This window comes from Diabrotica virgifera, chromosome 3 (genome assembly GCF_917563875.1).
Source record: "Diabrotica virgifera virgifera chromosome 3, PGI_DIABVI_V3a".
NCBI lineage: Eukaryota > Metazoa > Arthropoda > Insecta > Coleoptera > Chrysomelidae > Diabrotica > Diabrotica virgifera.
The window spans coordinates 175,472,317-175,487,919 of NC_065445.1; the positions used below are offsets into that span (position 1 = coordinate 175,472,317).

The window sequence follows — 15,603 nt, forward strand, 5'->3', positions numbered from 1 at the left end:
ATTGTTGCTAAACAGATAAGTGTCATTGTATACCGGGTATAACAATGATAGTGTGTTTTTTCCTCAAAGTTTGGAACACCCTGTGGAATATTCTAGCGTATATAAAATATTGAAATTAAAACTCAACTGTAACCTTAGGCCATCTAAACATTTTGCTTTTTGATTCATTCGGTTAGGTTGGATAATAAAAAAGTTAGGTGCTTTAACAACTAGCAACGTTCTTCATCAATACAGGGTGTTTCCAAATAAGTGCGACAAACTTTAAGGGGTAATTCTGCATGAAAAAATAATGACTGTTTACTTTATAAACATGTTTCCGCAAATGCTTCGTTTCCGAAACACGGAATGTTGAATTTTTTCCCGTATGTACGCCAATGGTGAATATAAAATTCTTATTTGTACGTCAAAAAATGCGCAATAACTACCTCTTAAAACCTACCAAACTTCATTTGCATATCTCAACCGGTTTTAGAGCAATAAATAAATCGTCAGTTTGTAAGAAAAAATTCAACATCCCGTATCTCGGAAACGAAGCATTTGCGGACATATGTGTATAAAGCAAACTGTCATTATTTTTTCATGCAGAATTGCCCCTTAAAGTTTGTCGCACTTATTTAGAAACACCCTGTATTAATGAAGAACGTTGCTAGTTGTTAAAGTACCTAACTTTTTTATTGTCCAACATAGGCGAACGAATCAAAAAGCAAAATTTTTAGATGGTCTAAGGTTACAGTTGAGTTTTAATTTCAATCTTTTATATACGTTAGAATATTCCACAGGGTGTTCCAAACTTTGAGGAAAAAACACACTATCATTGTTACACCCGGTATACAATGACACTTATCTGTTTAGCAACAATATTATTACATCGATATTCTTGAGGAATAAAGCTATAACATATTAAACATCACTAAAATCGAACAACAGGTTTAGGAAATATGAGGCATTAAAAATGTCACATTTTTAAGGTGATGCGATACTTTTTTGGCGGAGTTTGTAAATCCCAAATAATGATTTACAAATTTTATACATTGTAAATCATGATTCGGGAGTGCTCCTCGTAACATTTAACGTGTCTTGGTTTGTTTATTTCTATGCTTTGTTTTTAAACCAGGGATGTAAACTAAAAAAAATACAGATTCACATCCAAGAAAGTCACTAGAAAAATCACCAAATACATCTTCTTTTTTGATTGATCATGTAGGCCGTCAACGGTAATCCATAAATGTTATATTATACTAATACGTCGCTAAAGAGTTCTAAAAACAATTGTTTTTTTATATAAAATCAGACTAAAAATTAAAGGAATAACGCAGAAAACGCGAAAAATCACTGATATAACTTAAATAATCTATGGAATGCCAATAGTGTCAAAATTTCGTAAATATCATTAGTGTTAAACTTTCATAACAGTGGAGCAAACTTGCCTGAGGTTGGACCAATTACAAACAGACATTTAAAAGCAAACTTCTCCTAGTTTAAAAACATAGCATAGTGCATCTTTATTGTGATTTTATACACGAAGCAATAAAGCACTAAAATCGGCCTTACCTCCGAAAAAAAGGACAAGACGTATCTTAATAATTCTTTTTGCATTCGATTCGTGAATGCGCCAGGAAACTTTGTGAACCGGAGCCATATTGAAAAACTGCATACAAAAAATGCATTCTTAAGGTGCATTTCAAACAGACATAAAAAAAATTCAGAACTCGTCAATTATCGTCGGAAATGAGTTCAATGTTGTTACTCGGAGGGTTTTTGGGGTCGCTGAAAACGAATATGACGTCAAAAGTGATCTCCGGAGTACCTGGTGCCAAGGGTACCTACCGTTTACTTCGTCATTAAAATTCATTAAAAAATTAGTCAAAAATCATTACTCGGGGGTTTTTGGGGCCGCTAACGACGAATATGAAATCTGAAGTGATTTTCGAAGTACCTGGTGCCAAGGGTACCTACTGTTAAATTAGTAAAAAATAATTACTCGCTGGTTTTTGGGGTCGCTAACGACGAATATGATATCGGAAGCGATCTCCGAAATACCTGGTGCCCAGGGTACCTACTTCTTATGGAAATTTCGGCAAATTCGTTAAAAAATTACCAAAAATCATTACTCGGGGGGGGGGTTGGGTCGCTGACGACGAATATAACATCGGAAGTGATCTACGGAGTACCTGGTACCCAGGGTACCTACTGTTTACCTCGTTTTCTGGAATTTTCGGCAAATTCATTAAAGAATTAGTCAGACATCATTAGTTACGAGATAAACAGTAGGTACCCTGGCCCCAGGCATACCGGAGATCACTTCCGATGTCACATTCGTCGTCAGAGACCCCAAAAACCCCTGAGTAATGAATTTCAACTAATTTTTTAATGTATTTGCCAAAAACTCCAGAAAACGAGATAAACGGTAGGTACCCTGGATACCAGGTACTCTGTAGATCACTTCCCGATGTCATATTCGTCGTCAGCGACCCAAAAACCCCCGAGTAATGATTTTTGGCTAATTTTTTAATGAATTTGCCGAAACCTCCATAAGAAGTAGGTACCCTGGGCACCAGGTATTCCGGAGATCGCTTCCGATGTCATATTCGTCGTTAGCGACCCCAAAAACCCCCGAGTAAGTATTTTTGACTTATTTTTTTAATAAATTTTTTGCCGAAAACTCCACAAGAGAGCTAAACACCTTAGCACCAGGTACTCCGAAAATCACTTCCGATGTCATAATATTATTCGTCGTTAGCGGCCCCAAAAACCCCCCGAGTAATGATTTTTTACTAATTTTTTAATGATTTTAATGACGAGGTAAACAGTAGGTACCCTTGGCACCAGGTACTCCGGACTCCGGAGATCACTTTTAACGTCATATTCGTTTTCAGCTACCCCAAAAACCCCCGAGTAATAAAATTGAACTCATTTCCGCCGATAATTGACGAGTTCTGAATTTTTTTATTGTCTGTTTGAGATGCACTTTAAGAATGTATTTTTTGTATGCAGTTTTTCAATATATCATGGCTCCGGTTCACAAAGTTTCCTGGCGCATTCACGAATCGGATGCAAAAAGAATTATGTATTAAGATCCGTCTTGTCCTTTTTTTTCGGAGGTTCAGTGCTATTGCTTCGACTATTAGTATAGGTATTCGATTGCAAAATCAACAGTATCATGCCGATGGCCATTAGTTGTTCTCTAGGGCACTCTAGGCATTAAGCTAAATAAAAAAATTAAGAAGGAAGAGAATTAAAATGGAGACACAGCTCCATGTGTTCCGCGCTAAAGGAAGAGATATTATTTTCATACATTATTATTCGCTAACTTCCGTCGCCGGAGAGAAAGAGATATGAACAAAAATTTAAACAATAAATCCAGTACCAGTTTCTAGTAACCTTTCTACTTATTTTTTTTTAATAACAAGACATTTCGGATTTATCGACCGTTGTAAACATGTGTAGGCACAAGCCCACTTTCTTCAATTATAATTTTTAAGTTGAAGGTAATAATAGACATTGAGAAACGGTATTTTAATATTCGCAATGTCATTACAACTCATATTCATTTATACTAATAGTCCGGGAGGTAGAGTCAAGTTTGACCGGAGCATTTTAGCATGGCTGTTCTTTTTTATATAGCCAATTGTTCCAAAGCTTATTAACAAATATGATGTGTCAGCTGGCCCAAAACCGGGGATTTTAGGCAAGAAAAGATAAAATATGAAAAAACCCTACGACTTATAAATATGTCAAATAATTATCTCCGTGCCTTACATCAATAATGGCCTGGTGCTTTTAAATATCTGGCTCCTGGCTTTCACCCAGGTGAGTCGGGTTAGATTCCCGGCTACGAAAATCTTTTTTGTTTTTAAAATTGACATTTTGATTTGAAAAATAATTTTTTTTTATATGTTTTTAAATTGTGTCGTATTCGCCGGGTGCAAGTACTTGGAGGGGGTACGAGAAACGATCGTGCGCGAATAGCGGAGAAATCCTGCAACTTTCTTAAATAATTCATTGTCAATTGGAAGTGTCAAATTGACGTATATTTCATATCTACTGTTAATGAAGAAGAAAAATTATATGTTGCTCCACAATATTGATATGATATACAATTTTTATATAAAAGTAAATTTAATTAATTGTATTTTGCTTGTAGTAGTGCATTTTAATAATTAATTTTATTTACTACATACATTGTTTACCTTTTAATTACATAACCTTAATATTACTTTTTCTTCTTATAATTTTTTTGGGCTATGGCCTTGACATTTGTCCAGTAACCAGGACCAATATGATTGGCCAATATAATTAAAAGTGCGAAAAATGTTGCCGAGCTATGAAACCAGGTGTCGCTTTTCCGAACTTGCACGGTCCCAATAAATAATAAAAACTTGGTATTATAACAACAATTTTTTTTCAAATCAGAATGTCAATTTTAAAAACAAAAAGGATTTCCGTAGCCGGAAATCTAACCCGACTCGCCTGGGTGTAAACCAGGAGCTAGATATTTAAAAGCACTAGGCCATTATGGATGTAATGGCTTGATTACATGTAACGAGTACAGTGGCGAGACAGCAAACTGTTACTAGGCCGAGACAGTGGTAAGGGCGAGAGATGGTTTATGCGTATTTGGCAATTTTTGAATTTGGAGGCGGTCAGTTTAGTTTCGATTCATAAAAACAAGGAATAGTGTAAATACTTATGGATCGTAAAACTAACATTAAAAATATATCAAACGGCTATACCACTGCTTATACAAGAATTGACGGATATGTTATGAGAAGGAGATAAACGTCTTTGGACTATAGACAATGGATTTTAAGAAGACCAAATCCCGATTTCTTCGATTCATTGACTTTTTTATTTCTTGTCTATATGTCGAATTTAAATTTTGTGTTTTATTTGACTTCTTGAGTTTTAAAACCAACAATATTTATTTCTTCTACAATCGATACATATGCTGCATCACGTTTTTGTTTATTTTTATGCTCCAAATATTTGAAATTTCATAAGCACGGATGTGACTTATACAACTGAACTAAACTTTATTGTCCTATGTTAGTTCCATTTGTTAGCTATTTTTGAGAATCACAAATCACATATCACATTGATTAACACAAGTCGTCACTCTCTGATGAAGTGGTAATGTACACAGTTACACAGCGAGTGTTAAGTTGTTTACACATACTGAGTGGACTGGCGAGTACACGATTGAAGGGTGGGAGGTCGAAGACTCGGCCTAGTAAATAGGACAAGATCCGAGTGACTGTCTCGCCATATAACTGGGTCTAGTGCTCGGCCAAGTATTCGTTAGTATGTTTATACCAAACGAGCACTCGGCCGAGAACACTGTCTCGCTACAATACTCGTTACGTGTAATCAAGGTTTAAGGCACGGAGATAATTATTTTACGTATAAGTTGTAGTGTTTTTCCGTCTACTTTCATATTTTATCTTTTCTTGTCTAAAAGCCCTTGAGTCGCGCCAGCTGACAAACATTTCCGTTATCAAACAAGTACTATCTACCAAAATATATATATATATATATATATATATATATATATATATAAATTCGGGTTCAAAACGTCCTCCGACGTTGTCCGATGCCTTGTTGCCAATATCTTCTATCATTGCAGTTTTCATCTTCTAATCCTCGTACACTCATTGATCGTCTTACTCCTTGTATCCATGTCGTTCTTGGCCTTCCTCTTTTTCTGTTTTCTGTGGGTATCCATTTCATAATTTTCTTTGGCAGTCTTTCCTCCCCCATTCTCTGAACATGTCCGTACCACGTTAATTGTTTCTTCTCAATGCATTCTACAACCGTTTCTTGTAAATTCATTCTTCGCTTTACTTCCTCATTTCTAACCCGGTCCAATCTCGATGTTCCACTTGCTCTTCTTAGGGCGTCCATCTCAGTAGCTTCTAATTTTCGTTTTAGGTGTTCCTTTATTCTCCATGTTTCGGATCCGTATACCAATTAGTCCAGAGAAATAAGATTTTTCTCGTGACACATCCCCCTCCAGGCCGAAACCAAATTTTTTGAGTAGTATGGACATCTATATTATTAACCTATATGTTTCCTGCAGCCGATTTTGATGATATACATAGTTATAAACAAATGAAGATCGAAAAACGGTAAATTATGGCTTTTTTCGTCTATTACCAAAAAGTTAAGCACTTTAAACAAATTTGAGAGTAAGAAACTCATAAATCGTATAAAAAACTTCAATTTGGCATTCGCTGAATATGTCCATTAGGGTGGAGCGAAAAAATCAACTTTTAAAATTTAAAATGCCTGTATGCGGAAAAGTGGTCTGCATATTTGTTGTAATACCCTGCAAAATTTCAAATCGATCGGACTTCGTTTAGCGGTGCCCCCACTACTTCGAAATTTGAGGCTATTGGCCTCCCACTAAAGTAATGCGCCGATGCGCCCGCCTTCGTTAATACTTACTTGGTTAATTTTGGTAGTAGTTCGATTCGAGAGCAAACTGCGTTTCTTGTATTAGTATCAATTTAGATGCAATACAGTGAACCGTTGTTTTATTCTGTGTTGTTAAACTGTGTCCGTGAGATCCGTAAAAAAAGAAAACATGCCTAAAACACGAACAGACGTCGCTTGTTGTGTTTTTGGAGCACCAAGGAAGTTTAAAGACAATATGTTACCGACCTGTGCTGATGTTATCAGAAACTTTTTGTGTATTCGCCAGTTTATGAAAGAAGCTGCAGCAAATAATGCTGAACCAACTGTTAGTGACATTAATGAAATTCTTCTTGTTGAATTAAAATTGCTGTGGGTTAAAGCATCCATTCCGATAATATCCGATCAACAAATTAAATCTAAATTAAAGGAATTACATCAAAAATACAGAAATATTAAAAAACCTATGAAAAGTAGAAACTCAGCCAATATGCAAAGAAAGGTTAAAGATTTTAGAGATTTATTGGAAAAGAAATTGTTTGATATTGCATCATGCAAATGTTCTGACTATTTATTATGCAAATGCAAAAATAAAATACCGGCTCGAGAGCATGACTTCATTAAAGATCAGAGGCATGATAGAAAAATGGTAATTGGTTCGGTGGATAAAGTAATTACCAAAAAACTAGAACGCTCTATTTACCGGAAAATTGTGGAAACACAATCTCCAATAGCTACATCTTCTTCATCAAGATCCGAAACACATCTTCCAGTAGAACAAATTATAAGTGAGTCTTCAGATGAAAGTGCCACAAGTGTCTACGAGAAAAATACAAAAACCGGAACAAAAGACGATTTACCGAATACAAAAAAAACAAAACAAATGCGAATTAGTTTGCCAAACTTAGCTCAAGCATGCGATCGTACAGGAGTATCTGATAGAGTAGCATCCATAATAACAAACTCGGTGTTGCAAGATCTAAGTTTCATCTCGGTAGAAAGTCATGACAAAATCATAGATCGGAGTAAAATTAGGCGGGAGAGAAAAAAAAGGCGCAACCAGATTAAAATTGATGATACAAAAATTTTTAAATTTCTTCATGGAATCTATTTTGATGGTAGAAAAGATAGAACTCTACAAAATGAAATGAAGGATAATAAATACTACAAAACTACCATATCTGAAGAACATATTGTCTTAGTCTCTGAGCCCAAGTCAAAATATATAGGACATATTAGTGTATCGTCGGGTAGTGCAGAAGAAATCAGCAAGACAATGTTGGACTTTCTAAATAAAAATGTAGACCTTGATAATTTGGTAGCTGTTGGATGCGACGGAACTGCTGTCAATACAGGTATTCACAATGGTGTTATCCGTAAAGTAGAACTTGCAATTGGTCGATCAATGCAATGGTTTATTTGCATATTACATACCAATGAACTACCTCTGCGCCATCTAATAAAGCACTTGGATGGAGAAACTACCGGACCACGTGAGTTTTCAGGACAAATTGGAAAAGGACTACAAAACTGCGAGCATCTTCCTGTAGTTAAATTTGAGCAAATTCGATCAGTTTTACCCAAATATGATGCAAAGGAAATCGAGAAGCTTAGCACGGATCAGAAATATTTATTTGAAATTAGTAATTCAGTATCTAACGGTAAAATCTCGAGTGACTTAGCAAGAAGACAACCGGGAAAAATTTCACATGCTAGATGGCTAACAACTGCAAGCAGAATTCTTCGTCTTTACGTAGCAACAGATCCTCCTTCGGAAAACCTAAAATCTTTGGTATGCTATATACAAAACGTATATGCCCCACTGTGGTTCGAGATTAAAGCAAGACCATTTTGTTTTGATGGACCAGTACATTTATTTAATTTAGTAAAAAGGACGAGGTATTTGTCACCTGAACTGCAAAAAATAGTGGACAGGATAATACAAATTAATGGTTATTTTGCACATCCTGAAAATGTGTTGATAGCAATGCTTTGTGATGAACGGCAGCATATCAGAGAGTTAGGTTTGCGGCGAATCTTAAAATCCAGAAACTCCCATGAAATAAGAAAATTTAAAGTCCCAGAAATTAACTTTAACGCAAATGACTACATTGAAATGATTGACTGGCAACAATTAGTGATAAGCGAACCTCCAATGACAAAAAAAATTTCAACAGAAGATCTAAAACAGATGATTAAAGATGTTCCTGAAGAAATGGAGATACTACGTTTTCCCTGTCACTCCCAAGCTATAGAACGCTGCGTTAAGTTGGTAACAGAGGCATCCTTAAAAGTATGTGGGCCTGAAGCAAGAGATGGCTTCATAAGGTCCCAAATAGTTTCCCGACAAGCATTACCTAAATTTAACACAAAAGTTGAGTTTTTAGCTAATCTCAAGCATTAAATCATAAACGTTTTAAAGGTGGGTGGGTGGGTGGAACTCGAATTGCAGCCACCTCCTCGTGGTGAGTTCTGGGTTGTTTTCACGGAAAACAAGCGAAGAGCTGCAAAAAAAATCACTTTATTTTAATTTTTAGGTGGCTCGGGGCACCGGAAAAAATTATCGCATCAAATTCATTTTTTGCAAGCTACTTACACTACACGTGAGACCACTTTTCCACATACAGGCGAAAAAATTTGAGAAAAAAAAATTTTTGTTTTATTTTCACGTTATCTTAATTTTTAGGTGGCTTGGGGCACCGGAAAAAATTATCCCATCAAATTCATTTTTTGCAAGCTACTTACACTACACGTGAGACCACTTTTCCGCATACAGGCGAAAAAATTTGAGAAAAAAAAAAATTTTGTTTTATTTTCACTCCACCCTAATGTCCATCCTTATTGGTTGCTTAGAAAATTGCAAAATAAATCATAAATTTTGAGTTTTTATAAATATTCATAACTTAGGTAAAAATTAACTTAGAATCTTCTTATTACACGGAATGCCGAAACTTCTTGTACTAAAATTATATTTTAAATTTCAAAGCAATTGGTCAAATAGTTTAAAAGTTATTTAATTTGTTTATCCCAAATTCATTTTTTTTGCAACACTATAAGTCAGAAAATTACGAGGTTACAATAATACTTCAGACAGTTTATGAAAGAAGAACATTTATACTATTACCTTAATTAAAAATAAATGACAAAAAATAATTTTAAACGGTGTAAAATTATTTTGCAAAAACATGTCGATATTTTGCTTACTTATAAACAATTAGAATAACTTTTTAACCGTTACCCGTAGAAAAATTATTTTTTCATATTTAGAAAGACTGAATTTTTATACACATTTAGAAAGAAAAACAACTGTTCTAGGACATTTAGGGAAAAAGTTAGCCCCCCCATTTTTTTAATTCACATGTTTTTGCAAAATTATTTTGCAATGTTTATAATTATTTTTTGTCATTTTTTTTAAATTAAATAAATACTATAAATTTTCTTCTTTCATAAACTATCCAAAATATTACTGTAACTTCATCATTTTCTGACTTACAGTGTTGCAAAAAAAAATAATTTTGGAAAAACAAATTAAATAACTTTTAAACTATTTGACCAATTGCTTTGAAATTTAGGGTATGATTTAAGCACCATAAGTCTCAACATTCTGTGTAATAAGAAGGTTCTAAGTTAATTTTTACATAAGTTATGAATATTTATAAAAACTCAAAATTTATTATTTATTTTTACAATTTTCTAAGCAACCAATAAGGATAGACATATCCAGCGAACGCCATATTGAAGTTTTTTATACGGTTTATGAGTTTATTACTCTCAAATTTGTTTAAAATGCCCAATTTTTTAGTAATAGACGAAAAAAGCGAAAATTTACCGTTTTTTGATCTTCATTTGTTTATAACTATGTATATCATCAAAATCGGCTGCAGGAAACATATAGGTTATTATTATAGATGACCATATTACTCGAAAAATTTGGTTTTGGCCTGGAGGGGGTTGTGTCACCAACACGATATTTTTTTTCCTTATTTCTCTGAACTAAATGTGCTCTTAATCATGGTGTTGTATATTCGCATTTTTCTTTGTTTCCCTATCTCGGTACTCCATAAAACTCCGTTCAATGATTTAATTATCGTTCTTGCTTTATTTATTCTGCTCTTAATTTCTGCATCGTCAGTACCTTCCTTGTTGAAATTAATGCCCAAATACTTATATTTATCACAGCTAGTTATTTTCTGATTATTGTCCAATATCATATCAGTTGAATCTACCAAAATAACTTCATAGAATCCGTGCTAAAATCACCGTAATAATTTGACACTATCTCCCAGACTAGAACTGTTTTTCTAACAAAACAAAAGTTGATCCTGTTTTGTTTTGTTAGAAAATAGGTAATTTTTTTATCATATTTTTAAATATGTATAGTGTAAATATATTTTTATTAATATTTATATGTCTAATGGTTTGTTTGTGCGATTTGCAAATATTGACTAAATATAATGAATAAATTTCAGAAAGCGCAGTTGCTAAGAATACAATTAATATCATGTGACACAAATTAGGAAAATTATGTTATTGATAATAAACATGCACAATTTAACGTTTCACAGATCATTGTTTTGAAAGGTGATCAGAGTCTTCATAAGAAATTTGGACTTGTGCTTTAAGGGGAAAGGCGCAAAATGTCGCCGATCAAAATTTTCAATGTGTTTTAAATGTCTTCATTTTTTTCGAATCCTGAGAAAACTAACAATATTTTTGAAAAATTTAAACGCAAAATGAAAGATTACGTTACTACCGAGGGCCTTAAGTCCCTTAGAATAAATAAAAAGTTTTTTTTTAATGAAATATTTGCAATTATAAATCACACTAATTTTTTTTTATTTTCACCCCTGTAACTTATTAAAATAAACATTATAGAAGTTTTCAGGGACTTTCGGCCCTCAGTAATGATGTAATCTTTCATTCTGCGTTTAAATTTTTCAAAAATATCTATTAGTTTTCTCGGGATTCGAAAAAAATTATTCCATTTGAATTGACACATAAACACATTGAAAATTTTGACAGGCGACATTTTGCGCCTATGTCCTTAAAGCCATAAAACCGCGAAATGATAATGAATGTAACTTTTAATAGATATGTTAATTTAATTATGTATATGTAACAGATATGTTACTTTTTGTAGTAGTTACCCTCTAAAGTACATAATCAATAGCCTATTATCTTAATACATACCTCGTTTGCTGGTGTATATCCGTCTCATGTCACCAACCAAACAAATATTTCGCATTTGCAGATTATATTTTATAACAATTTGTTACTCAAAGTCTCCTGTTAATGTTGCTAATGATGTTCTTGTTTCATGTAGCCCTTCTAAATGGTATCATCGACGATTTCTATCAGTGCAAATACTTCGATCTTAAATTTTGTTGGAATTTCTTGTAAAGCAGGTAATTTCTCAGGATAAGCAGAAGATCTTAAATGTAAACCGGGATATTTAATGAGGATTTCCTCTACCTTTTTCTCTAGTTATCATCGTTCATCATCATCATAGTTTATCATCAAGCAGTTTTCTTTTAAATTGTCTTTTTCTTTATTTCTATTGCATATAATTTTTTGGTTGAAAAACTGATAAATCTTGTACACACTTGAATGAATCAATGAAGTTAAAAAAATAGTATGTCAAAGTGTGTAAAAAGTATTTATTCTAATCATGAGAGCTAGATTTACAAGCTATGGGAAAGTCAAATTTCCCCCAACCAGATCAGGTTCATAAATGGTGTTGGTACGAGAGAGGCTTTGTTTTCAATAAAAGTCTTATTCTAGAGATGCAGAGACGTCAATTGCGACGTATTCGCATATCTGCTTGATTACGAGAAAGCGTTTGATCGAGTACAGAACGCCAGGATGATGCAAATACTAAAAGAAGCAGGAATTAACAACCAAGATCTGAAAATAATTAGAAACCTTCACTGGAATCAGACTGCAACATAGGCGTAACCAGGATGATCCAAGGGGGGTTACAACTACCTGAAAGGGGGGGTTACAACTACTGGAAGGTCTCTGAGGGCTATGGTGTTAAGCGTATAGAGCTCAAAGTACATCCCAATGGGGGGGGGGGTTATAACCCCCAAACCCCCCCGGTTACGCCTATGGACTGCAAACCTCAGAGTTGAAGGTGGAAATACATGTTCGGATTATCCATGCTTTTCAATATACATGGTACAGTTCAAGTTGATTATCCAGTTAGAGAACATTTACTAGTAAAAGTAGACTCCAACTAGATATACTCTTCCTAATGCCATTTAGTAAAAGTTGATTCATACAAATAACCAATTATTCTAGAAATTAAATGTTACTGGTATTAGGCCAGGAAATTAAGCATTTTGGCTAGCAATTTTTTTATCCAGCGTGGGTTTACTTGAAATTTTCACGGAAGATACGGGGAATAGCCCAAGGATCCATTTCTATATCATGCCGCTGTACGCTAGGGATTTTTAAAGGGTTTTTTTTTGAGAATAACATTTGAAAAATATACATTTAATCAAAAAACTATAGCTTTCAAAATTGTATCTTTTAGAAACACGAACAAAATCGTTTTTTATAATTTTTCTACGACCAATACAAACTGAGATACGGCATGTTAAAGGTTAGCATTGTTCGTCAAATACATAATTTGAAATATTCAAAGCCAAATATCGGGAAAATTTGCATTTTTCGAGAAAAACTTACAAAATCTTTTTTCAAGTCTACAATTAGACTTTATTTTAACTATTTAGAATGGGAAATAAGCCACAATATTATTAAAAAATGATTTTTATTAACGTTTCGACGTCCAAATCGGGTGCCGTTGTCAAAATACAAAAAAAAAAAATTTTTGTATTTTGACAACGGCACCCGATTTGGGCGTCGAAACGTTAATAAAAATCATTTTTTAATAATATTGTGGCTTATTTCCCATTCTAAATAGTTAAAATGGTAAAAATGCCACAAGAAAATAGCTTCAGAACAACTACAATTAGACCTTCAAAAAAATGTCTAGCATAAAAATTGAGCGGCTTATGATCGAAATAAGGTCGGTATCTACTTTTTTCTACGAAAAAATCAGTGAAAACAATCCCCTAACTACCTTTTAAAATTGATCATTACCCTTCTGTAATTCTTTTTATATATGTATTATCAATACATCCAAGAAGTTTGACCTATTTAAAATTTAGAAAAATTGGAGTTTACAGATAAAATGATTTTTTGTAATTTCGTATTTTTCACCTTTTCTTCAAAATATCTCCGAAAATACTGAAGACACGAAAAAAATGACAGTACTAAATTGTAGTTTTTTTACTAGCTAAAAAATTAACCTATGCATAGATTTTCTTTACAGTGAATATTCCCCCGTAATTATTTTTTTTTTTTCATTTTTAGGTTAAAATTGGGATTTTGACAATGTTTCCCCACATAAAATTTAAAATAAACCTCATTTTCGTTTTCAGCACCATCCAAAACATAAAATAAGACCAAAATTGGCCATTCAGCCCCATGGTCGGTATCTCGAAAAATAAGCCTTATATTAGGGATGTATAAGGTCGATATTAAAAGTTGTACCATTTTTTTTTCTATAAAACATTTGATCTAAAACTTTCTAGAAAACTCTATTTTTTTAAATAAACGCAATTAAAAAGCTAAATTTTAAATTTCGGTACTCAACTTTTGCGATTAAACTTTGCAATTCACGAATCTGCACCTTTGACTTTAAAAAATTGATATAACTTTTACTAGAATAAAATTAAAAGCTTGAAACAGGTACCATTTGTCTTCAGAAAGTTGATTAATATACTGTACAAACTTTGTACTGTACAACAGAGTTGTAGCGAGTTAAAGGCAAAAAAACGTGATTTCATTTTTTTTTATTTTTATAGTAACATTGCGATTTTGACAATAACCTCCCACCTATAATTTAAAATATGTTTGATTTTCGTTTTCAGCACCATCAAAAACATAAAGTAAGACCAAAATTAGCCATTCACCACCCATTGTCTGTACTTTTACTAGAATAAAATTAAAAGCTTGAAACAGGTACCATTTGTCTTCAGAAAGTTGATTAATATACTGTACAAACTTTGTACTGTACAACAGAGTTGTAGCGAGTTAAAGGCAAAAAAACGTGATTTCATTTTTTTTTATTTTTATAGTAACATTGCGATTTTGACAATAACCTCCCACCTATAATTTAAAATATGTTTGATTTTCGTTTTCAGCACCATCAAAAACATAAAGTAAGACCAAAATTAGCCATTCACCACCCATTGTCTGTATCTCGAAAAATAAGCGTTATTTTGGGGATTTATTATGTCGATATTAAAAGTTCACTTTTTTTTCTATAAAACATTTTAATCTTAAACTTTCCAGAAAATTTCTTTGTACCCTATATTTTAACACAAGCTTGAAGCTTCACTTTTAGCTTGAAAAAATTCATATCGTTTATTAGCATAAAATACTGAAAGCTTGAAACAGGTACCATTGTCGTCAGAAAGGTGAGAACTACATACTGTAAAAATTTCAGAAAAATATATTAAAATTAAACAGAGTTGTAGCGAGGTAAACGCAAAAAAAAACGTGATTTTATTTTTTTTATATTCAGGGTAACATTGCAATTTTGACAACGATCAAAAACATAAAGTATGACTAAAATTAGCCATTCACCTCACCGTGGTCAGTACCTGGTCATTTTAGGGGTGCCTGCCGCTCGCCTATAATAAAAACCAAATGTTGATCATATTAAAGTTTAAAATATTATTTTATAATTTTTTACAATTAGGGGTAGTTTTCTTCCTTAAAAAACCAAAAGCGTACAACGGCTCAATATAGAAAATGAGCCTAATTCCAAATTTTTGTACAAATCGATGCTAGACAAAAAAATTGCGAGGTTTTGCCACTTTTCCAGCTTCATTTCCTGGTCTATATGTTCAAATCGTGATAAGTAGTTCAAACCATCACAACAAAGAGACGCACATTCATCAAAAAAGCACGTGAGATTATACGCCTATAATCAACATTTACTGAATCGATCCAGGAAGAGTCTACTTCAACTAGTAAAAGTTGAATTAAATTTTTCAAATCAACTTTTACTGCTCGTTTTAGTTGTTGACTCCAACTAGGAATAGCCAACTCTAACTGAGAATCAACTTGAACTGTAACCTGTAACATACATAATAAATACAACATGTTCGGATTGTCCGT

The 15,603-nt window shown here is 33.2% G+C and overlaps 1 protein-coding gene and 1 long non-coding RNA gene across 4 annotated transcripts in view; one reads left to right on the forward strand and one right to left on the reverse strand.

The window, feature by feature from the left end:
• Positions 1–15,603, forward strand: part of LOC114344671 (dnaJ homolog subfamily C member 7) — a 123,270-nt gene that overhangs the window by 27,371 nt on the left and 80,296 nt on the right. The window lies entirely within an intron of this gene.
• LOC126881407 (uncharacterized) overlaps positions 1–15,603 on the reverse strand; it is a 32,574-nt gene that overhangs the window by 13,631 nt on the left and 3,340 nt on the right. For both annotated transcript variants that reach the window (XR_007696836.1, XR_007696837.1), the window contains exon 2: positions 11,602–11,842. This is a non-coding gene — a long non-coding RNA (uncharacterized LOC126881407). The remainder of the gene's footprint in view (positions 1–11,601; positions 11,843–15,603) is intronic.